The sequence below is a fragment of the Hypanus sabinus genome, chromosome 29 (genome assembly GCF_030144855.1).
Source record: "Hypanus sabinus isolate sHypSab1 chromosome 29, sHypSab1.hap1, whole genome shotgun sequence".
Classification (NCBI taxonomy): Eukaryota; Metazoa; Chordata; class Chondrichthyes; order Myliobatiformes; family Dasyatidae; genus Hypanus; species Hypanus sabinus.
The window spans coordinates 5,996,604-6,023,536 of NC_082734.1; the positions used below are offsets into that span (position 1 = coordinate 5,996,604).

General features: G+C 49.2%; 2 protein-coding genes across 6 annotated transcripts in view; one reads left to right on the forward strand and one right to left on the reverse strand.

The window, feature by feature from the left end:
* Nucleotides 1–12,363, reverse strand: part of LOC132382923 (ferritin heavy chain B-like) — a 182,692-nt gene extending 170,329 nt beyond the window's left edge. The window contains exon 1 of the mRNA XM_059953494.1: nt 12,343–12,363. The gene's annotated coding sequence lies outside the window, so the exon portion shown is untranslated. The remainder of the gene's footprint in view (nt 1–12,342) is intronic.
* Nucleotides 12,364–12,555: 192 nt separating this feature from the next.
* LOC132382926 (suppressor of cytokine signaling 1-like) overlaps nt 12,556–26,933 on the forward strand; it is a 74,497-nt gene continuing 60,119 nt past the window's right edge. For 3 of the 5 annotated variants that reach the window (XM_059953497.1, XM_059953499.1, XM_059953501.1), the window contains exon 1: nt 12,760–13,005. The gene's annotated coding sequence lies outside the window, so the exon portion shown is untranslated. Of the gene's footprint in view, nt 12,715–12,759; nt 13,006–16,367; nt 16,519–26,933 lie in introns of those variants that run through there. The other 2 variants (XM_059953500.1, XM_059953498.1) reach the window with 2 other exon arrangements.

A 26,933-nucleotide genomic window follows, 5' to 3' on the forward strand; every position in this document is an offset into this window, starting at 1 on the left:
GTGTCACACTGTCAGAGGGACGGTACTGAGGGAGTGTCTCACTGTCAGAGGGACAGTTTTGAGGGAGTGTGTCACTGTCAGAGGGACAGTACTGAGGGAGTGTCTCACGGTCAGACGGACAGTACTGAGGGAGTGTCACACCGTCAGATGGACAGTACTGAATGTGTATAACACTGTCAGAGGGACAGTACTGAGGGAGTGCCTCACTGTCAGACGGACAGTACTGAGGGAGTGTCACACTGTCAGAGGGACAGTACAGTGGGAGTGTCTCACTGTCAGAGGGACAGTACTGAGGGAGTGTCACACCACAGTGGGACAGTACTGAGGCTGTGTCTCATCGTCAGAGGGACAGTACTGAGGGAGTGTCTCACCGTCAGAGGCACAGTACGAGGGTGTGTCACACTTTCAGAGGGACAGTACAGAGGGAGTGCCTCACCGTCAGAGGGACAGTACTGAGGGGACTCTCACTGTCAGAGGGACAGTACTGAGGGAGTGTCGCACCGTCAGAGGGACAGAACTGAGGGAGTGTCTCACTGTCAGACGGACAGTACTGAGGGAGTGTCTCTCCGTCAGAGGGACCGTACTGAGGGAGTGTCGCACCGTCAGAGGGACAGTACTGAGGGAGTGTCACACCGTCAGAGGGATAGTACGAGTGTGTGTCACACCTTCAGAGGGACAGTACTGAGGGAGAGTCTCACCGTCAGAGGGACAGTACTGAGGGGACTCTCACCGTCAGAGGGACCGTACTGAGGGAGTGTCGCACCGTCAGATAGACAGTACTGAGGGAGTGTCGTACCGTCAGAGGGACCGTACTGAGGGAGTGTCGCACCGTCAGAGAGACAGTACTGAGGGAGTGTCGCACCGTCAGAGGGACAGTACTGAGGGAGTGTCTCACTGTCAGAGGGACAGTACTGAGGGAGTGTCACACTGTCAGAGGGACAGTACTGAGGGAGAGTCACACTGTCAGAGGGACGGTACTGAGGGAGGGTCTCACTGTCAGAGGGACGGTACTGAGGGAGTGTCTCACTGTCAGAGGGACAGTACTGAGGGAGTGTCTCACTGTCAGAGGGACGGTACTGAGGGAGTGCCTGACTGTCAGAGCGACAGTACTGAGGGAGTGTCACACTGTCAGAGGGACAGTACTGAGGGAGTGTCTTACCGTCAGAGGGACGGTACAGAGGGAGTGCCACACTGTCAGAGAGACAGTACTGAGGGAGTGACACACTGTCAGAGGGACAGTACTGAGGGAGTGTCTCACTGTCAGAGGGACGGTACTGAGGGAGTGTCACACTGTCAGAGGGACAGTACTGAGGAGACTCTCACTGTCAGAGGGACAGTACTGAGGGAGTGTCTCACTGTCAGACGGACAGTACTGAGGGAGTGTCTCTCCGTCAGAGGGACCGTACTGAGGGAGTGTCGCACCGTCAGAGTGACAGTACTGAGGGAGTGTCACACCGTCAGAGGGACATTACTGAGGGAGTGTCACACCGTCAGAGGGACCGTACTGAGGGAGTGTCGCACCGTCAGAGGGACAGTACTGAGGGAGTGTCTCACTGTCAGAGGGACGGTACTGAGGGAGTGCCTCACTGTCAGAACGACAGTACTGAGGGAGTGTCACACTGTCAGAGGGACAGTACTGAGGGAGTGTCTTACCGTCACAGGGACAGTACTGAGGGAGTGTCTCACCGACAGAGGGACGGTACAGAGGGAGTGCCACACTGTCAGAGAGACAGTACTGAGGGAGTGACACACTGTCAGAGGGACAGTACTGAGGGAGTGTCTCACTGTCAGAGGGACGGTACTGAGGGAGTGTCTCACCGTCAGAGGGACAGTATTGAGGGAGTCTCTCACTGTCAGAGGGACGGTAGTGAGGGAGTGTCACACCGTCAGGGGGCCAGTACTGAGGGAGTGTCACACCATCAGAGGTACAGTACTGATAGAGTGCCTCACTGTCAGAGGGACAGTACTGAGGGAGTGCCTCACCATCAGAGAGACAGTACTGAGGGAGTGCCTCACTGTCAGAGGGACAGTACTGAGGGAGTGTCACACTGTCAGAGGGACAGTACTGAGGGAGTGTCTCACCGACAGAGGGACGGTACAGAGGGAGTGCCACACTGTCAGAGAGACAGTACTGAGGGAGTGACACACTGTCAGAGGGACAGTACTGAGGGAGTGTCTCACTGTCATAGGGACGGTACTGAGGGAGTGTCACACTGTCAGAGGGACATTACTGAGGAGACTCTCGCTGTCAGAGGGACAGTACTGAGGGAGTGACTCACTGTCAGAGGGACAGCACTGAGGGAGAGTCTCACTGTCAGAGGGACAGTACTGAAGGAGTATCACACCATCAGAGGGACAGTACATAGGGAGTATCTCACTGTCAGAGGGACAGTACTGAGGGAGTGTCTCACTGCCAGAGGGACAGCACTGAGGGAGTGTCTCACTGTCAGAGGGACAGTACTGAGGGAGTGTCACACTGTCAGAGGGACAGTACTGAGGGAGTATCTCACTGTCAGAGGGACAGTACTGAGGGAGTGACTCACTGTCAGAGGGACAGCACTGAGGGAGAGTCTCACTGTCAGAGGGACAGTACTGAGGGAGTGTCACACTGTCAGAGGGACAGTACTGAGGGAGTATCTCACTGTCAGAGGGACAGTACTGAGGGAGTGTCTCACTGCCAGAGGGACAGCACTGAGGGAGTGTCTCACTGTCAGAGGGACAGTACTGAGGGAGTGTCACACTGTCAGAGGGACAGTACTGAGGGAGTGTCACACTGTCAGAGGGACGGTACTGAGGGAGTGTCTCACGGTCAGAGGGACGGTACTGAGGGAGTGTCTCACTGTCAGAGGGACGGTACTGAGGGAGTGTCTCACTGTCAGAGGGACGGTACTGAGGGAGTGCCTCACTGTCAGAGGGACAGTACTGAGGGAGTGTCACACTGTCAGAGGGACAGTACTGAGGGAGTGCCACACTGTCAGAGAGACAGTACTGAGGGAGTGACACACCGTCAGAGGGACAGTACTGAGGGGACTCTCACTGTCAGAGGGACAGTACTGAGGGAGTGCCGCACCGTCAGAGAGACAGTACTGAGGGAGTGTCACACCGTCAGAGGGACATTACTGAGGGAGTGTTACACCGTCAGAGGGACCGTACTGAGGGAGTGTCGCACAGTCAGAGAGACAGTACTGAGGAAGTGTCACACCGTCAGAGGGACAGTACTGAGGGAGTGTCACACCGTCAGAGGGACCATACTGAGGGAGTGTCGCACCGTCAGAGAGACAGTACTGAGGGAGTGTCGCACCGTCAGAGAGACAGTACTGAGGGAGTGTCACACCGTCAGAGGGACAGTACTGAGGGAGTGTCTATCCGTCAGTGGTACAGTACTGAGGGGACTCTCACTGTCAGAGGGACAGTACTGAGGGAGTGTCGCACCGTCAGAGAGACAGTACTGAGGGAGTGTCACACCGTCAGAGGGACAGTACTGAGGGAGTGTCACACCGTCAGAGAGACAGTACTGAGGGAGTGTCACACCGTCAGAGGGACAGTACTGAGGGAGTGTCACACCGTCAGGGGGCCAGTACTGAGGAAGTGTCTCACAGTCAGAGGGATAGTACTGAGGGAGTGCTTCACCGTCAGAGGGACGGTACTGTGGGAGACTCTCACTGTCAGAGGGACAGTACTGAGGGAGTGTCGCACGGTCAGGGGGCCAGTACTGAGGGAGTGTCACACCATCAGAGAGACAGTACTGATAGAGTGCCTCACTGTCAGAGGGACAGTACTGAGGGAGGGTCTCACTGTCAGAGGGACAGTTCTGTGGGATTGTCTCGCTGTCAGAGGGACAGTACTGAGGGAGTGTCTCACTTTCAGAGCGACGGTACTGAGGGAGTGTCTCAAAGTCAGAGGGACGGTACTGAGTGAGTGTGACACCGTCAGAGAGACAGTACTGAGGGAGTGTCTCACCGTCCGAGGCACAGTACGAGGGTATGTCACACTTTCAGAGGGACAGTACTGAGGGAGTGCCTCACCGTCAGAGGGACAGTACTGAGGGGACTCTCACTGTCAGAGGGACAGTACTGAGGGAGTGTCGCACCGTCAGAGGGACAGAACTGAGGGAGTGTCTCACTGTCAGACGGACAGTACTGAGGGAGTGTCTCTCCGTCAGAGGGACCGTACTGAGGGAGTGTCGCACCGTCAGAGGGACAGTACTGAGGGAGTGTCACACCGTCAGATGGACAGTACTGAATGTGTATAACACTGTCAGAGGGACAGTACTGAGGGAGTGCCTCACTGTCAGTCGGACAGTACTGAGGGAGTGTCACACTGTCAGAGGGACAGTACAGTGGGAGTGTCTCACTGTCAGAGGGACAGTACTGAGGGAGTGTCACACCACAGTGGGACAGTACTGAGGCTGTGTCTCATCGTCAGAGGGACAGTACTGAGTGAGTGTGACACCGTCAGAGAGACAGTACTGAGGGAGTGTCTCACCGTCAGAGGCACAGTACGAGGGTATGTCACACTTTCAGAGGGACAGTACTGAGGGAGTGCCTCACCGTCAGAGGGACAGTACTGAGGGGACTCTCACTGTCAGAGGGACAGTACTGAGGGAGTGTCGCACCGTCAGAGGGACAGAACTGAGGGAGTGTCTCACTGTCAGACGGACAGTACTGAGGGAGTGTCTCTCCGTCAGAGGGACCGTACTGAGGGAGTGTCGCACCGTCAGAGGGACAGTACTGAGGGAGTGTCACACCGTCAGAGGGACATTACTGAGGGAGTGTCACACCGTCAGAGGGACAGTACTGAGGGAGTGTCGCACCGTCAGAGGGACAGTACTGAGGGAGTGTCACACCGTCAGAGGGACAGTTCTGAGGGAGTGTCTATCCGTCAGAGGTACAGTACTGAGGGAGTGCCTCACTGTCAGAGGGATAGTACTGAGGGAGTGTCTCACCGTCAGAGGGATAGTACGAGTGTGTGTCACACCTTCAGAGGGACAGTACTGAGGGAGTGTCGCACTGTCAGAGGGATAGTACTGAGGGAGTGTCACACCTTCAGAGGGACAGTACTGAGGGAGAGTCTCACCGTCAGAGGGACAGTACTGAGGGAGTGTCACACTGTCAGAGGGACAGTACTGAGGGAGAGTCACACTGTCAGAGGGACGGTACTGAGGGAGTGTCTCACTGTCAGAGGGTCAGTACTGAGGGAGTGTCTCACTGTCAGAGGGACGGTACTGAGGGAGTGTCTCACTGTCAGAGGGACGGTACAGAGGGAGTACCACACTGTCAGAGGGACAGTACTGAGGGAGTGTCACACTGTCAGAGGGACAGTACTGAGGAGACTCTCACTGTCAGAGGGACAGTACTGAGGGAGTGTCACACTGTCAGTGGGACGGTACTGAGGGAGTGTCTCACTGTCAGAGGGACAGTACTGAGAGAGTGTCACATCGCTGCAGGGACGGTACTGAGGGAGTGCCTCACTGTCAGAGGGACAGTACTGAGGGAGTGTCACACTGTCAGAGGGACGGTACTGAGGGAGTGCCTCACTGTCAGAGGGACAGTATTGAGGGAGTGTCACACTGTCAGAGGGACAGTACTGAGGGAGTGTCTCACTGTCAGAGGGACGGTACAGAGGGAGTACCACACTGTCAGAGGGACAGTACTGAGGGTGTGTCACACTGTCAGAGGGACAGTACTGAGGAGACTCTCACTGTCAGAGGGACAGTACTGAGGGAGTGTCACACTGTCAGAGGGACGGTACTGAGGGAGTGTCTCACTGTCAGAGGGACAGTTTTGAGGGAGTGTGTCACTGTCAGAGGGACAGTACTGAGGGAGTGTCTCACGGTCAGAGGGACAGTACTGAGGGAGTGTCACACCGTCAGATGGACAGTACTGAATGTGTGTAACACTGTCAGAGGGACAGTACTGAGGGAGTGCCTCACTGTCAGAGGGACAGTACTGAGGGAGTGTCACACTGTCAGAGGGACAGTACAGTGGGAGTGTCTCACTGTCAGAGCGACAGTACTGAGGGAGTGTCTCACTGTCAGAGGGACAGTACTGAGGGAGTGTCACACCCCAGTGGGACAGTACTGAGGCTGTGTCTCATCATCAGAGGGACAGTACTGAGGGAGTGTCTCACCGTCTGAGGGACAGTACTGAGGGAGTGTCGCACCGTCAGAGGGACAGTACTCTGGGAGTGTCTCACCGTCAGAGGGACAGTACTGAGGGAGTGTCTGACTGTCAGAGGGACAGTACTGAGGGAGTGTCTGACTGTCAGCGGGACAGTACTGAGGGAGTGTCACACTGTCAGAGGGACAATACTGAGTGAGTGCCTCACTGTTAGAGGGACAGTACTGAGGGAGTGTCTCACCGTCAGAGGGATGGTACTGAGGGAGTGTCACACTGTTAAAGGGATGGTACTGAGGGAGTCTCTCACTGTCAAAGGGACTGTACTGAGGGTGTGTCTCGCTGTCAGAGGGCAGTTTTGAGAGAGTGTCTCACCGTCAGAGGGACAGTACTGAGGGAGTGTCACACCATCATAGGGACAGTACTGAGGGAGTGTCACACTGTCAGAGGGACAGTATTGATAGAGTGCCTCACTGTCAGAGGGACAGTACTGAGTGAGTGTCTCACCGTCAGAGGGACAGTACTGAGGGAGACTCTCACTGTCAGAGGGACAGTACTGAGGGAGTGTCGCACCGTCATGGGGACAGTACTGAGGGAGTGTCGCACCGTCATGGGGACAGTTCTGAGGGAGTGTCACACTGTTAGAGGGACGGTACCGAGGGAGTGCCTCATTGTCAGAGGGACAGTACTGAGGGTGTGTCACACTGTCAGAGGGACAGTACTGAGGGAGTGTCTCACCGTCAGAGGGACAATACTGAGGGAGTGTCTCACTGTCAGAGGGATAGTACTGAGGGTGTGTCACACTGTCAGAGGGACAGTACTGAGGGAGTGTCTCACCGTCAGAGGGACAGTACTGAGGGTGTGTCACACTGTCAGAGGGACAGTACTGAGGGAGTGTCTCACCGTCAGAGGGACAATACTGAGGGAGTGTCTCACTGTCAGAGGGATAGTACTGAGGGAGTGTCGCACTGTCATGGGGACAGTACTGAGGGAGTGTCTCACCGTCAGAGGGACAGTACTCAGAGAGTGTCTCACCGTCAGAGGGACAGTACTGATGGAGTGTCTCTCCATCAGAGGGACAGTACTGATGGAGTGCCTCACTGACAGAGGGACAGTACTGAGTGAGTGTCTCACCGTCAGAGGGACAGTACTGAGGGAGTGTCTCACCGTCAGAGGGACAGTATTGAGGGAGTCTCTCACTGTCAGAGGGACGGTAGTGAGGGAGTGTCACACCGTCAGGGGGCCAGTACTGAGGGAGTGTCACACCATCAGAGGTACAGTACTGATAGAGTGCCTCACTGTCAGAGGGACAGTACTGAGGGAGTGCCTCACCATCAGAGAGACAGTACTGAGGGAGTGCCTCACTGTCAGTGAGGCAGTACTGAGGGAGTGTCTCACCATCTTAGGGACAGTACTGATAGAGTGCCTCATTGTCAGAGGGACAGTACTGAGGGAGTGTCTCACCGTCAGAGGGACAGTACTGAGGGAGTGTCGCACCGTCAGAGGGACAGTACTCTTGGAGTGTCTCACCGTCAGAGGGACAGTACTGAGGGAGTGTCTCACTGTCAGAGGGACAGTACTGAGGGAGTGTCTGACTGTCAGAGGGACAGTACTGAGGGAGTGTCACACTGTCAGAGGGACAATACTGAGTGAGTGCCTCACTGTTAGAGGGACAGTACTGAGGGAGTGTCTCACCGTCAGAGGGATGGTACTGAGGGAGTGTCACACTGTTAAAGGGCTGGTACTGAGGGAGTCTCTCACTGTCAAAGGGACTGTACTGAGGGTGTGTCTCGCTGTCAGAGGGCAGTATTGAGAGAGTGTCTCACCGTCAGAGGGACAGTACTGAGGGAGTGTCACACCATCATAGGGACAGTACTGAGGGAGTGTCACACTGTCAGAGGGACAGTATTGATAGAGTGCCTCACTGTCAGAGTGACAGTACTGAGGGAGTGCCTCACTGTCATTGAGGCAGTACTGATAGAGTGCCTCATTGTCAGAGGGACAGTACTGAGTGAGTGTCTCACCGTCAGAGGGACAGTACTGAGGGAGACTCTCACTGTCAGAGGGACAGTACTGAGGGAGTGTCGCACCGTCAGAGGGACAGTACTGAGGGTGTGTCACACTGTCAGAGGGACAGTACTGAGGGAGTGTCTCACCGTCAGAGGGACAATACTGAGGGAGTGTCTCACTGTCAGAGGGATAGTACTGAGGGAGTGTCGCACCGTCATGGGGACAGTACTGAGGGAGTGTCTCACCGTCAGAAAGACAGTACTCAGAGAGTGTCTCACCGTCAGAGGGACAGTACTGAGGGAGTGTCTCTCCATCAGAGGGACAGTACTGAGGGAGTGCCTCATTGACAGAGGGACAGTACTGAGGGAGTGTCTCACCGTCAGAGGGACAGTACTGAGGGAGTGTCTCACCGTCAGAGGGACAGTACTGAGGGAGTGTCTCACCGTCAGAGGGACAGTACTGAGGGAGTCTCTCACTGTCAGAGGGACAGTAGTGAGGGAGTGTCACACCATCAGGGGGCCAGTACTGAGGGAGTGTCACACCATCAGAGGTACAGTACTGATAGAGTGCCTCACTGTCAGAGGGACGGTACTGAGGGAGTGCCTCACTGTCAGAGGGACAGTACTGAGAGAGTGTCTCACCGTCAGAGCGACAGTACTGAGGGAGTGTCACACTGTCTGTGGGACAGTACTGAGGGTGTGCCTCACCGTCAGAGAGACAGTACTGAGGGAGTGTCTCACTGTCAGAGGGACGGTACTGAGGGAGTGTCTCACTGTCAGAGGGACAGTACTGAATGTGTGTAACACTGTCAGAGGGACAGTACTGAGGGAGTGTCTCACCGTCAGAGGGACAGTACTGAGGGAGTGTCTCACCGTCAGAGGGACAGTACTGAGAGAGTGTCTCACTGTCAGAGGGACGGTACTGAGGGAGTGTCTCACCATCAGAGGGACAGTACTGAGGGAGTGTCTGACTGTCAGAGGGACAGTACTGAGGGTGTGTCTCACGGTCAGAGGGACGGTACTGAGGGAATGTCTCACCATCAGAGGGACAGTACTGAGGGAGTGCCTCACTGTCCTTGAGGCAGTACTGAGGGAGTGTCACACTTTCAGAGGGACATTATTGTCTCACTGTCAGAGGGACGGTACTGAGGGAGTGTCTCACCATCAGAGGGACAGTACTTAGGGAGTCTCTCACTGTCAGAGGGACATTATTGAGGGAGTGTCTCACTTTCAGACGGACAGTACTGAGGGAATGCTGTACTGTCAGGGGTTCGCTTTGAGGGCTATTGCACTGTGAGAGTGGCAGCACTGAAAGAGGGTAACACTGTTAGAGGGGTATGTCAGAAGAAACACAGCATTGGTGGGTTTGCTGTGCTGAATTAGTAACGAATCAAACTCTCTCATAGTCAGACCTCTGGTCATCATAGAGTAGACCCATCCTCAAAGAGGCATTACTAAAGTAAATACTGCCGTTCTTGTGTGCTGTCCCGTAATCAAGCTTTTGGCCATATTTATAGAATCACAGCTTTCTCTTGCATCCCAGATAACCCCAGACTCATTAGGAGTTTGAGGAGAATTGCGATGTCACCAAAAGACACTTGCAAATTTCTACAGATGTCCCACTCTAACTTGCTGCATCACTGTCTGGTATGGAGGGGCCAGTGCACAGGACGAAAACAAGCTTCAGATAGCAGGAGCAGAAGGTCATCAGGGACACCAGTCACCCCAACCAAAAACCGTTTCATCTGCATCCATCTGACAAATGGTACCCACAGCATTAGAGCCAGGACCAACAGGGACAGCTTCTGTCTGCAAGCCGTTAGACCTTGAAATTTACATGTCAGTACATTGCAACAGAGTCATAACACAAAGATTTTGACTCCTTCACGTTGTGGAATGGATGCAAGAATAAATTCTAGATGTTACTCAGCCAGCTCCATCATGGGCACTAGCCCCCACCCCCCAACCAAGATCCAGGACATCTTCAAAAGGTGATAACTCAAAAAGGCGGCATTCATCATTAAGGACCCCTATCACCCAGGACATGCCCTCTTCTCATTGCTACCATCAAGCTGAAGGTACAGGAGCCTGAAGACACACACTCAATGATTCAGGAACAGCTTTTTCCCCTTCGTCATCCAGATTTCCGTATGGACAATGAACCCATGAACACTACCTCACTATTTTCTTCTCTCATTTTGCACTAAATTTAGTTACACATCTAGATAGATAGATGATTTATTTCTTACTGTAATTTATAGTTTTTTATTATTCTGTATCACAATGTACTGCTGCAGCAAAACAACAAATTGCATGACATATGCCAATGATATTAAACCTGATTGTGATTCTGCCCTACCTTCTGAACAGCACATCAGAGTGGTAGTAAATATTGGTTTGATATTGTCACATACCAGGGCACAGCGAAAAACTCAGTAAAAGTTTGCCAAGACTTTGTTGAAGCAATGGTTCTAAAGAGCTTCAACAAGGATCTTAGCCTGTACAGAGTTCCATAGCGTCAACTCAGATAAAGGCTAAGAAACCACAAAGTTCAAAAGCACTCAAAAGTTTCAAAGCAAATTTATTATCAAAGTATGTATAATATCACCATATAGTACATTCAGTAGAGCAAAAATATTCAACAGAATCAACGAAAATCTCAAAGACTGACAATCAACCAAAGTGCTAAAGACAAATTGTGCAAGTACAACAATAATAATTAAATACATAAATAATGTTGAAAACATACCATAAGATAAAGGAACAAAATTAGGCCATTTGGCCCATCGAGTCTGCTCTGCCATTTCAACATGGCTGATCCATTTCTCTTTCAGCCCCAGTCTTCTGCCTCCTCCCCCACAACCCCATGTCCCTTAATGCCCCGACTAATCCAGAATCTATCAATCTCTGCCTTAAATAAACCCAATGACTTGGCCTCCACAGCCACCTGTGGCAATGAATTCCACAGATTCACCACTCTCTGGCTAGAGAAATTCCTCCTCATCTCTGTTCTAAGTGGACGTCACTCTATTCGGAGAATGAGTCCTCCTGGTCTTAGATACCCCCATCATAGGAAACATTCTCCCTATATCCACTCTATTTAGGCCTTTCAACATTCAATGAGGTCCACCTTCATTTTTTTGGGAAGGTCTTTCCAGAACAGTCAGACTGAAAAATTATTTTTATCTGGATATTATCAGACTATTGAATGGTCCGCTAGTACGATAAGATGGACTCTTGACGTCATTCTAACCTTGAATCTCCTTATCTGACGGCACTGCGCTTCCTCTGTAACTATAACACTGCATTCTCCATTCTGCTATTTTTTTTCCCTTTGCATGACCTTAATTCTCTAATGCAATCAAATAATCTGTATGGATGGCATATTAAAATAAGGTTTTAATTGCCCCAAATTATGATCACAAGAGATTCTGCAGATGCTGGAAATGCAGAGCAACACACACAAAATGCTGGAGGAACCCAGCAGGTCAGGCAGCATCTACGGAGGAGAGTAAATAGTCAATGTTTCAGGCCAAGACCCTTCATCGGGTCTGGAAAGGAGGGGGACAGAAGGTGGGGGATAAGAAGGTGGGGGAGGGGGAAGGAATACAAGCAGACAGGTGATGGGTGAAACCAGGTGGGGGGAAGGTGTGCGGTTGGGTGAGGTGGTCCTGATGAGACGTTCCAACCCAAAACGTCGACTTTATTCACTTCCATAGATAGATGCTGCCTGACCTGCTGTGTTTCCGCAGCATGCTAGCGTTATGGTTAGAGCTACGATTTACAGTACCAGCAACCTAGGTTCATTTCCTGAGTTTGCCCATAAGGGGTTTGTACATTGTCCCCGTGACCACGTGGGTTTCCTCCCGATGCTCCAGTTTCCTCCCACTCCAAAGACCTACCAGTTGGTAGGTTAATTGGTCATTGTAAATTGTCCCGTGGTTAGATTCGGATTAAATTGGTGGGATGGCTGGGCGGGTAGCCATGATGTATCTCAATAAAAAAGTAACTGTGTCTGTATGTGTCTTTTTAATTGCACACGTGCTTACATGTACTGGTGCATATGACAATAAGCTCGTCTTTCTTTGACAGAGATTTTTACTGTACCACGGCACATGTGACAATATTAAAACAATTTACTGATTAGTATAACAGCAAAAAAACTGAACATTTCGTGCCGCCAGTTTATAGAAATAGTTTCTTGCAAAACAAAATACCTCTTGCTTTTGCACATTAAATCTCTCTCTGCCCTAAGTAAAGCTTCTTTCTCCACCTCGCTCAGCGCAGGGAACGTGCCCGCCGGCGGTCTGTAGACTGAGACTGGCGTAGGAAATGCCCGTGGGTTTAAGAGCTGTAACGCTGAAGAAGAAAAAAAGAGCAGCTCAAAGCAGTGACGTGTACGAAAGTGAAACCCAGGTTGAATTTCTTGGAAAGACTGCGCGTGGCGGGGTTTCTGTGAAATGGAGAGAGAGAGAGAGAGAGAGAGAGGAGAGGGGCGGCGCTTCAAACGACTCGCCAAGCTGACACAAGTTGGCCGGAGTGCGAGGTGGCGAGCGCCCAGCCGTCCTCGGGGCCCGCGGCACCGGCAGGTCGGACAGACACGCGCGCGGGGGCGGGGTGGGGTGGGGTGGGGGTGAGTGGGGAGGGGGGGGCAATGCTCCGCCAGGAAGCCCCGTCGTCACCCCGTTGCCCGACTCGCTTGCCCCCGTGGGACACTGTGCCGATTTTCCAGCACCCGAACGATCCCCCCGCCGCCCGGAGCTGAAGCATCTGCCGGCTGAGCGGACAGCGGACGGGCTTTTTGTGTGTGTGTGTGGTAAACTATCGTGGCTCTTACAAACCGGCCAGCACCGCGAAGGAAACATGACTGCATAACCGGGGTAAGTGGATATCTGAAATCAAGAAAACAGTCTCCGTGCACCGTTGCTTGTATTCTAGAGAATAACGCTTAACATCGGATAAATATTTTGGGGAAATTTGCAGTTTAATTTTCAGCATCAAAAATTAATGCAAGTTGGCGAAAGGACTGATGCAGTCTCCCTTTGTGGTGTTTGTTGGCTAACATTGCAACCGCGAGTGATAATCTGACGCTTCTTTTCGCAAAATAAACAACTTGAAGGACTTTCTTTCGGTCACGATGTGCTCCCGAGCCGGGTGGCTGCGGTGGGTTCCATGGCGACAGGTCGACTCTCGGGTGAAGCGCCCCGGTTTCTGCCGGGGTCGGGGCAAGGAATGTGCCGATGTTTTGGCGGCTCCTTTGGGACGCAGTGGCCGGCGACCTGGCTCCCGGGCAGCCGCGGATCTCCGCGGAGGAAGCGCCGATTTACGTCCCGGTAGGGGAGGAGGAGGAGGTGGTGTGGGGGAATGGAGGGAACGGCTCGGCCTTCACACCGGGGGTCCCGGGGTAGTCTCAGCATACGGAAAATGGTGAACAGGAGGAGGTTATGGAGCCTCCTCCATCGTTCCCATCATAGTTGCTCCACCACAGCGCCATTGTTCCAACACTACTCTCTTTTTGCACTGGCGGTCTCCTCTCTTTCTTTCCAGTCCCGATGAAGTTTCTGCACCCGAAACGACCACTCTTCTTCCCTCGGATCCGCTGAGTTCCTCCAACTTCTTTTTGTGTGCGTTGACCGCATTCCGATTGCTCAACATTTGTTTTCGATTGCCGTTTTAAACGAGCACAACTGGCCTGAGTGGAGAATTCCAAAGCTTTCTTGCCCTCTGGAGACTTGTTGCCCCAGCGTCACCCTGAGTGGGCTGAACCCCCCCCCCCCCCCCCCCATTCTCAAATTGCGCTCCTCGGGGCTTGGACTTCTTGCCCAGGCGAATTAGCCTCGCCACATCCAACCTTTTAAGAGCCTGTTATGTTCAGATGAAAACCCCTCCTAAATCCACACAGTGCCCCGTCCGCTCGACCCCTCTCCCCGCGGCGCACCCGCTATTACTGGCATAAATCATCGCTGCACGCCCTCCATGGCAATGTATTCTTTCCTAGGTTAGGAGACTATAACTGTGCCCACGGCTCCCGAGAAAAAGGTACACGACCCGCACCACCCGGTTCAGGAACAGTTAATACCCCTCAACCATCAGGCTCGGGAAGCAGAAGAGTTAACTCCACTCTCCTCATCACTGAACCTTGCCCACAATCCATGGACTCACTTTCGCGAACTCTTCATCTCAAGTTCTCGATACTTATTGCTTATTTATTTATTTGTCTATTATTTTATTTCTTTTGTATTTGCAGTATGTTTTTTTTGCGCGTTGGTTGTTCCGTCATGCTGATAGGAGCGGTCTTTTATTGATTCTATTGTGTTGCTTGTAGTTACTGTGGATGCCCACAAGAAAATGGACCTCGGGTGTTGTATAATGGTGACATTTGTGTACTTTGATAATAAATTTACTCTGAACTTTGAAGCCTTTTCACTGTAGTAAGTCTCCTTCCTGCGTGGAGCTACCTTGTCCAGGCTCCACATCGTTCTGTCACGTCCCCCCCACCCTCCTACGCTCAGACACAGTGTAACGTGGTAGAAATGTACAGAGTGACAAGAGGCACAGATCCGGTGGACAGCCAGGGAATGGCTAATACCGGGGGGGGGGGGCGTAACTTCGGGGTGTTTGCAGGAAAGTAAACAGGGATGTCAGAGGCAAGTTCTTTACATAGAGTGGTGAGCGTGTGGAATGCCCTGCCAGGGGTGGTGGTAGAGGCAGGTACAATAGGGGCACTTAAGAGACTTTTAGATAGGCATATGGATGATAGAAAAATGGAGGACTGTGGAGGAGGGATAAGGTTAGGTTAAACAGTCAGCACAACATTGTGGGCCGAAGGGCCTGTACTGTTTTATGTTCATGAGTGAAATATTGCATACCAGGCAACACACTAGCACAGTGCAATTAAGGCCTTACATTAATGTGTCTACCAGAGTGGTGCAGAGTACAGATGCAGCCAAACCAGTATTTTGTAATGTTTCAACTTCTAATATTCCATGCTTTGGCTAATGAAGGAACGTATGCCAGATGCTTTCTCCCTTACCTTATGTAGCTGTGCTGCTGTGTAAGACTTATACACTCAGGTCCCTATGTTCCTTGGAATTCCCTTGGATGCTCCCATATACTGAGTTTGTCCCACCCCCATTTGTTCTTCCAAAGCTCATGCACTTGGCCACAATGATTTCTTCCGGTCTCCTCCCACATTCTGAAGGCTTGCAGGTTAGAGGGTTAATTGGTGGCGTTGGTGTAACTGAGCATTGTGGGCTCGTTGGACCTGTTACTGTGCTGCATCTAAATCAGTAAATAGATAATAAATAAGTAAAGGATTAAACTTCATCTGACATCGGTCTGCTCATCTTACCAGCACCCTGTGACTATCATCCACCCTACCAATTTCATTAACATGAAAAGTCACGCAGATGCTGGAAGTCAGAGCAGCACACAATGAATGCTGGAGGAACTCTGCAGGCCAGGTAGCATCTATGGAAATTGACGTTTCAGGCCGAGACCCTTCTTCAGGACTGGAAAGGAAAGGAGAAGATGCCAGAAAAGAAAGGTGGGGGTGGGGGTGGGGAAGGAGGCTAGCTGGAAGGTGATGGGTGAAGCCAGGTGGGTGGGGAATGTCAAGGGCCGGAGAATAAGGAATCTGATAGAAGAGGAGAGTGGACCATGGGAGAAAGGGAAGGAGGAGAGGACTTGGGGTGGGGGGGAAGTGATAGGTGACAGGAAGTAGAAGTTAGCCTGAGGAGTAGAGGAGAGGGGAATGAATTTGTTTACGGGAGGGAGAAATCAATATGCATACCATCAGGTTGCAAGCTACCGAGACAGACTATGAGGTGTTGCTGCTCTACCCTGAAGGTGGCCTCAGCTACCAATCTGAAGTTTTTGTGCACAGGTGCACCTACGGGTGGGATCCCTTCACACATCAGTGCCTTTCACCGTTTCACAAATATTCTGCCCTCATGTTCCATACATCTGGGATGTGGATAACCTCCTCACTTTTTTCTACATTACACTTCACCTACCATGTCCTTATCCACTCAACAGTCTTCTCCAGAGCCCCCATTCTACTCCCCTTCTTTCTCACATCCACAAGAATTCACAAGAGTTTCTGGCATTGCCGGAGATCTGGAGCAACACAGACAAAATGCCGGAGGAATGCGGCAGTACAGGCAGCATCTGCGGAGAGGTATGAGAAGTGGACGTTGCGATCTGAGACCCTTCATCATCGACTGTTTATTCATCTCCATAGATGCCGCCTGACCTGCTGAGTTCCTCCAGCATTTTGTGTGTGTTACTCTGGATTTCCAGCAGAATCTCTTGTGTTCAAGGAGAGGAATACGTGCATGGCCCCTCCACCTATATAGGATGCAGTGCCACACCAGTCACAGGTTCCTAACTGTGTAAGATCCATTTAATCCTTCTCTTTGCTTTTATCCAATAGAAAAGTTTCAGTCCAGTTTATAACATCCAATTCCACATGCTCTGACATTGCTGACTAAACTTTTGCTTGGGGCAGTATATACAGACAGACAGACATACTTTATTGATCACGAGGGAAATTGGGTTTCGTTACAGTCGCACCAACCAGGAATAGTGTAGAAATACAGCAATATAAAACCATAAATAATTAAATAATAATGTTGATCATGCCAAGTGAAAATAAGTCCAGGACCAGCCTATTGGCTCAGGGTGTCTGACACTCCAAGGGAGGAGTTGTAAAGTTTGATGGCCACAGGCAGGAATGACTTCCTGTGACGCTCAGTGTTACATCTTGGTGGAATGAGTCTCTGGCTGAATGTACTCCTGTGCCTAACCAGTACATTATGGAGTGGATGGGAGACATTGTCCAAGATGGCATGCAACTTGGACAGCATCCTCTTTTCAGACACCACCGTCAGAGAGTCCAGTTCCACCCCCACAACATCACTGGCCTTGCAAATGAGTTTGTTGATTCTGTAGGTGTCTGCTGCCCTCAGCCTGCTGCCTTCTGGAAATGTGTCAGCATTTACAGGTAGCTCCATCACCCCGACTGGGGTAAGGGCTGCTGAGAGCAGCTTTCTAGAGACCTGCAGCAGTCTTCCAGGTTGTCCTGAGGTCATCTTCGAAGATTCTTCCTCTCCAGGGGATGAGGGCTTTGGATCTGTTAGTGTTTCTGTAGCTCTGGGTTTTTAACGGGATGGGGTTGCTAGCCCCCATGCCCAACCCTCCTCCCTCACAGCTGGGCTTGGGATCGTCCATGGTGGAGTTGGTCCAAGTGGTGTAAGGGTAGTTACAAGGGGCCCAGGGAATGGGCCATAATTTACATGAGGAACTTGGCCACACTTACATAGGGGCTCTGGTTTTAACAGTGGTTACATGTGGCGACCTCAAAAGTGGGTCAGTATTTACAGGGGGTTCAGGCAGTGTGTCAATATTTAAATGAGGGATCCTGCTAGTGGGTCACATTTAAATGGGGGCTTTGGGTGCAGTGATATTTAAGGGGCGACCCCAAGAGTGGGTCAATATTTAGTTGGCAACTGTGTTGGGGTGGGGGGGGTGGTGTCCCTGGAGAGCAGCGGGGCAATCCCTGGTGCATGTCAGTGTTCATATGAGACAATCGTAGGAGCGTTGTCAGTATTTACGTGGGCAGTCCCAGGAGTGGATCAGTGTTTACAAGGGTGTGCTGACAATGTGTCAGTGATTCCTGCCATGTGCCTCCCCCCAAGTTCCAGGAGTGAGTCAGATCTTGCATGGGTGTCAGTTTTTGTTTCGGGTCCTGTGGATGTATCAATATTTGCAGAGGTTTGGGACAATCTAAATGCCGGGCCAGATGGATTGAAAAGGCAGAGTGTTGGGACAAGGGGTGAGGTCCTGGTCAGTTCTGCTTGCTGCCCTGTGACTTTTACTCAGCTCTGCACTGAACCGAGGCTGAAGCCTGCGCTGACTGCTCTGGCCTGTGTGTCTGAGGACTGACTTTTGTTCTGAATGCTATTTGCTTACCTTTATTGTCTGCGTGATTTGTTTAGTTTTCTCTCTGCTCACTGCGTGTTTGACGGTCTTTCTTCACGGATTCTTCTGGGTGTCTTTGTTTTTTGGCCGCCTGTATGGGGTCGAGTCTCAAGATTGTATAATGTATATATACTTTGAGCTTTGAACTTTGGAAAAAGTATCAAGAGCAGCCTCAGAATACAAGGACTCCCCTTTAGAATGGAGGTGAGGAGGAATTTCTTTAGTCTGTGAAATCCATTGCCACAGGTGATTGTGGAGACCAAATCATTGGGTATATTTAAAGCAGTGTGAGGGTGTCAGAGATTACAGGGAGAAGGCAGGAGAATGGCGTTTAGAGGGATAATACATCAGTAAAGGGGAAATGGTGAAGCAGACTCAGTGGAACTAATTCTGCTCCTATGTCTTAAGAGTCAAGTCTCTATAAATGATATCCGTCCAACTAAAGACTAAGGTGAATGCTGTATAAAAATTACTTTTTATTTGCAGGTAGAGTACCCTTTACACATCTATAGAAAACTGGGGGAGACCAGGATCCATTTGTGGAAATACTCAGGGAATGGCGCAGCAAACTGAATGTACTGATCAGCATTTTGTGCAAAATAATTAACTCTTGCAGTATGAGAACAGGGCCTCTTAAAGTTCAAAAGAAATTGAATGTACCCTGTTGATATAATGGTGGGCATTTGTGCAATTTCGCAATGACTTCATTGGGATAAGAATGTCAAGTGATATAGGACCAATTTTTCACCAGTGTTGAAATCCAGTTGACCATAAGTGGAGTGTGTAATGCTTCAGTATGATCGTGTTACAAGTCTTTGTGGTTTCTCTGGGCACTATCTATACTTGCACAGCAAGCACTTGGGATCCAGAATGTACTACAGTATTGGGGTAGGAGGAGTGGCGGTAGATTCAGTTGTAGCATACGGAAGGTGGCTGGGTCGGTATCTGAGAGGAAGGAACTCGCTCAGCGGGTAGGAGGTACAGAGCCTTAGATCCCACACGTACCAGGACCCTGAATCTGCAGGGGTAACTTCACTCACCTCAACAATGAGTTGACCCCACAACTTACAGACTCACTTTCAAGGACTCTACAACTCATGCTCTCAGTATTAATTAATTATTTATCTACGGTCTATAAATTGATTCATGCATTAATTCTGCTTCATTTATTAATAGATTATTATTTGCACTTTGGTTGTCAATTTTTGTCCCAAGATTGAGATGTTTCCCACAACCAATGATCTCACTTTAAGGACTCTTTATCTCATGTTCTCATTTTTATTGCTATTTATTTATATTTGCATTTGCACAGTTTATTGTCTTCTGCACTCTGGTTGATCTTTCATTGATCCTGTTTACAGTTTCCATTCTCAAAATTTGCTGCGTATGCCCACAGGAAAATGAATCTCAGGGTTGTATATGGTCACATGTGTACTCTGATAATGAAGTTACTTATTACCTTATTTACTTTGAACTTTCAGCTTCTGTTTATAGTTTTTGTAAATGTTATTGTGAATGCCTGCAAGGAAACAAATCTCACGGTAGTATATGCTGACATATATGTACTTTGATAATAGATTTACTTTGATTTTGGCTTTGACAGTGTGAGGAGAGGCTCAGGGACTGGAATAAGCTGGATTGCTCTTGCCTAGAGCTGGATTGATGCAACGGCCAATTGACTGCCTTAGGTGCAGCAGCCATTTTATTTTGTGTTTCGCCCCCCCTGACCCTACATCCCGAGGGCTCTGTTCTGAGTGAGTGGACTTACTGGTCTTACAGGCACTGAGGTGATGAGTACTTCCTCGGACAGAAATGCAGACAGAAATGGTTGTTTCTCCCATGCTTTGCGGCGCACTGGGCAGCAATCTGAAAGTTTCTTCGGCACTTGCCTGTTTTCTCATGAGGCCAAGCTGCTAGCTCGCTCTGCAACCCAGGCACAGATGGAAAGCGTGCAAGGAGCCGGCCGGATTCAAACCTGGGACCACTTGCCTCGGAGCCTGGTGCAGAAGCCGCTACACTACTCAGAAATTAGGTGGGATATTACCATTGCTTAATGCAAGGCCTGTTCTGAAAGAGGTCAGTGGACAGCAATCAGGGCCTCTCTCCCACCTGTCAGAGATATTTCTCATAAACAGGGCCCTCAGCATTGTCAATAATCCCTCCCTACTGTCCAGCAATCTTTGAACCCACCCCCCTCACCATCAGACGAGAGATACTGTCTCAACATGTATGAAGTGCCAGTAGTGTTACTTCATTTGCTTTTTAATTTGTATGGTGAATGCACCTTATTATTTGTTAATTTATTTGTGGTAATATTACTTTCGTTTGGTATGTGTGTGAGTGATATGTCCTGTGTTCTGCACCTTAATCTAGGGGAACGTTGTTTCATTGAGCTGTATACATATGTAGGTTGAATGACGATGAACTGGACTTAACCTTGAATTGACCATTTCCTTATCCTTCCTTACTATACACTGCTAGAAATAATTGGCTAATCCAGAATCAATTAACAAGGACCAAGTTAGCGACCAAACCTGAAGTATCCTGGACATTTATGGGAAAATTGAAAAGTTAAATGTTCCCTGCCACCAGGAACGTAAACACACTCAAGTTCCAGGAACTCATTGCATCATCAATTCTTGAAATTTGATAAGAATTCAGTTGAAAACAGATTTTTGGTGTGTGTTTCTGCACAGGGTTGCAAGCATCACAAGAGAAGCCTAACTGCTGTTCCCCAGTGGGTCATTGATGTGAAAGCTACAGATTTGGAGATGCTCATGTTCCTGGAGACTGACTGAGAAGTCATGACTTTTTCTGCTAACGTATTCCTGTTTTTTGGAATTTCCCATGTGCATTTGGATGGGCAAATTCTACAGCGCCAAATGACTGCACTTCAAAAGTACCTTACCCTCTGGAACAACACACACAAAATTCTGGGGGATCTCAGCAGGTCTGTCAGCATCTGTAGAGAGGAATAAACAGACATTGTTTCGGGCATTGTGACTGCTCAAACCAGTGACTGTTTAAATCCCTCCATAGATGTTGCCTGACCTAATGAGTTCCACCAGCATCATGTGTGTGTTGCTTAAGATTTCCAGCATCTGCAGAATCTCTGTAATACATTTTGAAATGGGCTAGAAAGAGGCTACAGAAATTCACGATTCTTTCTCTTGCTTCCCTCCTCTTCATTCTTATCTGCTCCATTTTACAATATCATCAGCCCACTTGACCTCTAATGACCATTCCCACGTTTGCAGAGCTCCCAGGCACCAAGTTCTCTCTGGCTGCCAGCTACTTCCCAGTGTCTTTAGGCCCTCCTCTTCCCCAATGTCTTCACATATTCCCATCTTTCCAGTCTTCCCCATATTTACATCCCAGGATATGCAAAAGTGAGCCATTAACTTTAGTGTTTATTTGTACAACAAGTCTTTATATAACATAGACCGGTCCAGATCCTTACATATTTGTGCCGACATTAACTTACTCTACGATCAATATAATCCTCCCCTCCCCCATAGCTCTCTCCTCCATTTTTCTTTCAGCTGTGTACCCACCCATGACTCAACACTAAAAAGGTACATCACTTATCAGGGTTAACCCTGACCTTGAACCATTGACAGCATCACTGATTCTGACAGTCAGACAGTTTCAGGGTTTAATTCTGAGAATGTGCTTTACTACAAGGCTAGTTGCTCCAGATGGTCTAAGATCTATGAAACATCTTCATGAAACGCTGTCGTAGAAAAACAGCATCCATCACCAGAGATCCCCGCCACCCAGGCCATGTACTCTTCTCGCTGCTGCCATCAGGTAGAAGGTACAAATACTTAAGGACTCGCATTGCCAGGTTCAAGTAGCTACTACCCCTCAACCATCAGGCTCTTGAATAAAAAGGGATGACTACACTCACTTGCCCCATCATTGAGATGTACCCACAACCAATGATCTCACTTTAAGGACTCTTTATCTCATTTTCTGGTGTTCTCGTTATTTATTGCTATTTATTTATATGTGTATTTGCACAGTTTGTTATCTTATGCACTCTGGTTGATCTTTCATTGATCCTGTTATAGTTACTATTCAGATCTGCTGAGTTTGCCCGCAGGAAAACTAATCTCAGGGTTGTATATGTTGACATAATGTACTTTGAATTTTGAAGTTGTATTTTAGATGACACAAGGTTGTGACCATTGCTGTGGTCTTGCTTGAGTGGTGGTAAGGATGGAGGAAGGCACCTGGTTTGGTGTTCCTTGCCTTCTGATGGTCTATATTAAGAAGTGATTGCTGGAAGATCTTGTGATAATCTCTCAGTTGATATAGAATCCCAATGCACAAATGCCCACACTCTTATGTCCAATGGTCACACTTAAGGATGTGCTGGCATTGGAGATGGTCCTGAGGAGATTCATGAGAATGAACCCGGGAATAAAAGGGTTAATGTATGAGGAGTGTTTGATGGCTCAAGGCCTGTACTCGCTGGAGATTAAAAGAATTGTGTGTGGGGAGAGGGGAAGGGCGGTGGAGACCTATTGAATATTGAAGGGCCGAGATAGAGTGGAGGTGGAGAAGATGTTTCCTAGAGTGGGGGAATCTAGGAGCAGAGGGCACAGCCTCAGATTACAAGGAATGAAACCTACTGAATATTGAATGACCTAGATAGAGTGGACTTGGGACTCTAGGACAAGAGGACATCCTCAGAAGGCAAGGATGTCGCTTCAGAACAGAGACATGGAGCAATTTCTTTAGCCTGAGAGTGGTGAATATGTGGAATTCATTGCCACAGACAGCTGTGGAAGCCAAGTCATTGGGAGGTTGATAGGTTCTTGTTAAGTAAGGTTATTGGGAGGAGGCAGATGATGAGTGGGCCTAATGGCTTAATAATGCTCCTACGTCCATCTTCACTCCCCGAGGTCCTGCAAAGCAACAAAGTCACTTTTTTTTCTAAAGGCTTTTGAAGGTGTCTGACGCAGTTGCCAATCAAATTCCAATGTGACAAAAGGTGGGGGGGGGGGGGGGGGAGAAAGAAGTCCATGTAGGTCAAAGCTCAATGGTCTTTGTGCAAACCTTTGAGATGGTGAACCACACTCTGGAAAACAGAAACACCAGATTTTAAGTCACGTTCTCATAGAACATAGAACAGTAGAGCACAGGAACAGGCCATTCAACCCACTGTCTTGTGCCAACCCAGCTAAAAAGCAAATCAAAAACACCCAAACTCTAATCCTTCCTACCTGCACAGTGTCCATATCCCTCCATCTTACTCAAGTACATGTACCTATCCAAACGTCTCTTAAGTCTTGGATGCATTAAAAGGCTCTATCAGGCAGCGCATTCCAGGCACCCACCACTCTCTAAGTAAAAAAATTTACCCCTCACATCCCCTTTGAAACTAACCCTTCTCATCTTCAGTCCATGCCGTCTGGTATTAGACGTTTCAACCCTGGGAAACAAGTATTCTCTGTCCACTCTATCTATGCTTCTCATGATCTTATAAACCTCTGTCAGATCTCCCCTCAGCCCCTGGCTCTCTGGCGAAAACAGCTGAGGTTTTCCAATCCAGCCTCTTGGGTCTGTCGAAGACAAGAAGGCATGCTCTCAGTGGCCACTTTGTTAGGCACACCTGTACACTGCTCATTAATGCAAATAGCTAATCAGCCAATTGTATGGCAGCAACTCAATGCATAAAGCATGCTGACATGGTCAAGAGGTTCAGAGAATGGGAAAGGAATGTGATCTAAGTGACCGTGGAGCGATTGTTGGTGCCAGTAACGATGGTTTGTGTATCTCGGGAGCTGCTGATCTCCTGGGATTTTCACACATAACAGTCCCTCGAGTTTACAGAGAATGGTGCAGGAAACCAAAAAAAAAACATCCAGTGAGCAGCAGTTCTGTGGGTCAGAACGCTCTGTTAATGAGCGAGATCAGAGGAGGATGACCAGACTGGTTCGAGCTGACAGGAAGGTGAGAGTAACTCAAATAACCACACGTTGCAACAGTGGTGTGCAGAAGAGCATCTCTGAATTCACACCATGTCGAACCCTGAAGTGGATGGGCTACAGCAGCAGAAGACCACCAACATACACTCAGTAGTCACTTTTTTAGGTAATCTCCTGCACCTAATAAAGTTGCCACTGAGTGTAGATTTAAAGTGAGAGGAAGACGTTTTAGACGGGACTTGTGGGGGGATTTTTTTTTCCACCGAGACAGTGGCTGAGTCTGAGGTAAGCTTTCTGAAGAGGAGGTGGATGCAGACACACTCGCAACAGTTAAGAAGCACCGAGACAAACATTTGAATCACCTAAACAAAGACGGCCGCCAGACCTAATTCGGGTAACTGGGATTAGTGTGGGTCGATTCAACGTGCAGCAGGGGTGAGCAGACAATCTTATTTCTGTGGTGGCTATAACGGCGTGACTCTGCAACGATAAATGTCAGAAGCAGCTTGCACGCTGCATAGGGCTCACATCGACTTGGCCTGTTTCGGTGATCAAAGCGCTGTGCCGTGGCGCCACGACAGTGCCGCGGTTAGCGCGAAGCCGTTGCAGCTCTGGATGCTCCGGAGTTCAGGGTTCAATTCCGACGGCGTCTGTAAGGAGTGTACGTCCTCCCCTGTGAAATGTGTGGGTTTCCTCCCACAGTCCAAAGACGCATTGGGTAGGGTAATTGGGTATTGTACATTGTCCCGTGATTAGGTTAAGGTTAATCTGATTTGTTGGTGGTTGTGTGGCTCAAAGAGCCAGGACTCCACGCTGTCTCGGTACATAAATAAATGCCAAACCATGTAAGAACCTACTCGACAGGCTGAAAGAGTTTTTTGCTTATTTGAGCACTCAGGTATTTTTAAAATTAAAGGTGCCTATTAATGCATGGCTGTAAAGATGTAGCAATCTTACTTCCTTGCGCCCATCACCCCCTACTGGGGCAACGTTCACCGACAGCAGCTCACCAGAGTGCTCTGTCCTGGGCCAGTTGTTCAAGTCATGAGTAGCCCATCTTCAAAGATCCTTCTTCTCCCAGCAATGAGGTCTTTGGAGCTTCTGCTGGCATTTCAGTACCTCTGGCTTTTTACGGGATGGGGATGCTAGCTCCCATGCCCAACCCTCCTCTTTTTACAGCTGGGTTTGGGACTGTCCATGGCAGAGTGAAGATACAGTAATCTGCTCAGGTTTGTATTTTATCAGATAAATGGTTTATACACTCAGAGACCACTTTGTTATGTACCTCCTGGGTCTAATAAAGTGGTCAGTGAATATATGGTCATGGTCTTCTGCTGCTGAAGCCCATCCCCTTCAAGGTTCAACGTAACGTGCGGTCCTTTCAGAGAAACTCTTCTGCACTCTATTGTTGTAATGCGTGGTTAATTTGAGTTGTCTTTGTCTTCCTGTCAGCTTGAACCAATCTGGCCATTGTCCGACCTCTCTCATTAAGAAGGCGTTCTCACCCACAGAACTGCTATGGTTTTTTTCAGTTTTCACCCCATTCTCTGTAAACTCTAGAGACTGTTGTGCATGAAAATCCCAGGAGGCCAGCAGTTCCTGAGATACTCAAACCACCCCATCTAGTACTGACAATCATTCCAAGGTCAAAGTCACTCAGATCACATTTCTTCCCCATTCTGATGTTTGATCTGAATGAGAATTGGACCTCTTGACCATGTCTGCAGGAGTATCTGACCTAAGGTCACTCTGACAGGACATGATAAAGTGAAAGAGTGGCTCTTGGCAAGGGGAATTCTTTGGGTACCAGCAGGGCAGATGAAAACGCAGTTGGACAGTGACTGTCAGTGTAGGTGCGAGGTGTGGAGTGTAAGTGTAAAATGGCAGTGCGTAGGGGAAATGAAAGGGGCTGAGGAGGGGAGTGCCTGGTATGGACATAGTGGTGGTAGGGGGGGAAAACTGGGATTTGACTGTGGGAAGCATTAGAACTTTAGATGCCTAGTGAAGAGTACTCTGACTGGTTGTATCATAGCCTGGTATGGAAACACCAATGCCCATGAACGGAAAAGTCTACAGAAAGTGGTGGATACAGCCCAGTCCATCACAGGAAAGTCCTCCTCACCATTTAGAATATCTAGAAGTGCTGTTACAAAAAGGCAGAATATATCATCAGGGAACTTCATCATTGAGACAATGCCCTTTTAACTACCTCCTTCAAGACCCCCAGGTCCCACACCAGCATGTTCAGAAACAGTTATTACACCATTTTAGGACACTAGAATTTTAACTGGGACTCCACAGAGGTTTAGGCACAGGCAATCAGGAAGCGGGCACGAGAATTTGTAGAAGCATGGTTCTCTTCTGATAACTGTAGCCAAACATATAGAAATAGACGCATCTATGAACCCCTAAGAGCTAGAGAAACGCAAATCATTAGAGTTCAAAGGTCAAATGCAGGGGTAGCCAATCTGGACCGGGGCAACTATATAAACGCGAGCACTCCCAGAGAGAGACACCAACAACTGTGCATTCAAGATGTCACCTTGACTGGTGTTGAAACATCTGCAAGCTAATTGAACACCACAACGTAAAATGCCTCAACTCGAGCTACCAGCATTCACCACCATCCTAAGCACTTATTACCCCTCAGCCATCTGGCTCTTGAACCAGCGTGGATAACAACACTGAAATGATTCCCCAGGTAACATAAAGATTTTTACTCCTCTTCGATGTGAAGGATGTAAGAAATAAAGTCAGTTCAATTCAACCGATGGACTCACTTTCAAGGACTCTACAGCTCGTGTTCTCAGTACTATTTATTTATTTATTTATTTATTCATTATTTTTGTGTATTTGTGTAACTTGGCTTCTCTTACACGTTAGTTATTTGC